This window comes from Phoenix dactylifera, chromosome 2, assembly GCF_009389715.1.
Source record: "Phoenix dactylifera cultivar Barhee BC4 chromosome 2, palm_55x_up_171113_PBpolish2nd_filt_p, whole genome shotgun sequence".
Taxonomy (NCBI): Eukaryota; Viridiplantae; Streptophyta; class Magnoliopsida; order Arecales; family Arecaceae; genus Phoenix; species Phoenix dactylifera.
The window spans coordinates 22,648,563-22,649,581 of NC_052393.1; the positions used below are offsets into that span (position 1 = coordinate 22,648,563).

Here is a 1,019-nt window from a genome sequence, read left to right on the forward strand (position 1 = left end):
TTCATGCACAATTTTTCCTGATAATGTAGGACATTTTGACATCAAATTCGGGGTAATTCAATTGCTGCCCAAGTTTCACGGGTTAGAATCCGAGAGTCCGTATTTTCATTTAAAGGATTTTGAAGAATTGAGCATTACATTTAGAGTGTCAAATGTCACCGAGGATGTCCTCAAGCTGACATTGTTTCCTTTCTCTCTAAAGGATAAGGCCAAAACATGGCTAAACTCTTTGAGATCTAGATCAATAAGAACTTGGCAAGATATGCAGAGAGAATTTTTAAAGAAGTTCTTTCCCACACAAAGGACCAACTTTTTGAAAAGACATATCAGCAATTTCCAACAAAAAGATAATGAAACATTTTATGAATATTGGGAAAGATTTAAAGACCTTCTTCTCTCATGCCCTCATCACGGATTCGAAACTTGGAGAACCATTAGCTTCTTTTATGAAGGTTTATCTCCACAGTTGAAACAGTTTGTAGAGACCATGTGCAATGGTAGATTTTTAGAAAAATACCCTGATGAGGCGTGGGAGTATTTGGATTCCCTTACGGAGACTGCCCAACTTTGGGATAACGGGGATAGAAACAACAAGTCTTTGCCTAAGCCTACTAGCTCTGTACAGGGAGGCCTTGACAACCTTAGAACTGAGGATGATCTTCATGCTAAAATGGCAGCCCTCACTAGGAAGGTAGAAGAAATTGGGCTTAGGAAGGTTGAGTCTGTCAAGACTATAGAGTTTAGAAACGAGTGTTGTGGTATCTGCGATATGTCGGGTCATACTACTACAGATTGTCCCACCATACCGGCATTCAAAGAAGTCTTGCACGATCAAGCAAATGCTATGAACTCCTACCAAAAGCCTTATTGTTGCCCAGAGATGGTCACCCAAGAGGGGGGTGAATTGGGTGTTTTAAAAGCTTTTGACTAATTAAAAATAAAACACACGAATATATGCACTAAAGTAAAGAAGGAGGAATAAGAAAGGTCAATCGCAAACACAAGGTTTTATAGTGGTT

General features: G+C 39.3%; 1 non-coding gene across 1 annotated transcript; it reads right to left on the bottom strand.

Annotated features, from left to right (window-relative positions):
• Positions 1-308: 308 nt before the first annotated feature.
• On the bottom strand, positions 309-417 carry LOC120110035. The gene has a single exon (XR_005510812.1). It is a non-coding gene; the product is annotated as a small nucleolar RNA R71 (small nucleolar RNA).
• Positions 418-1,019: the final 602 nt, after the last annotated feature.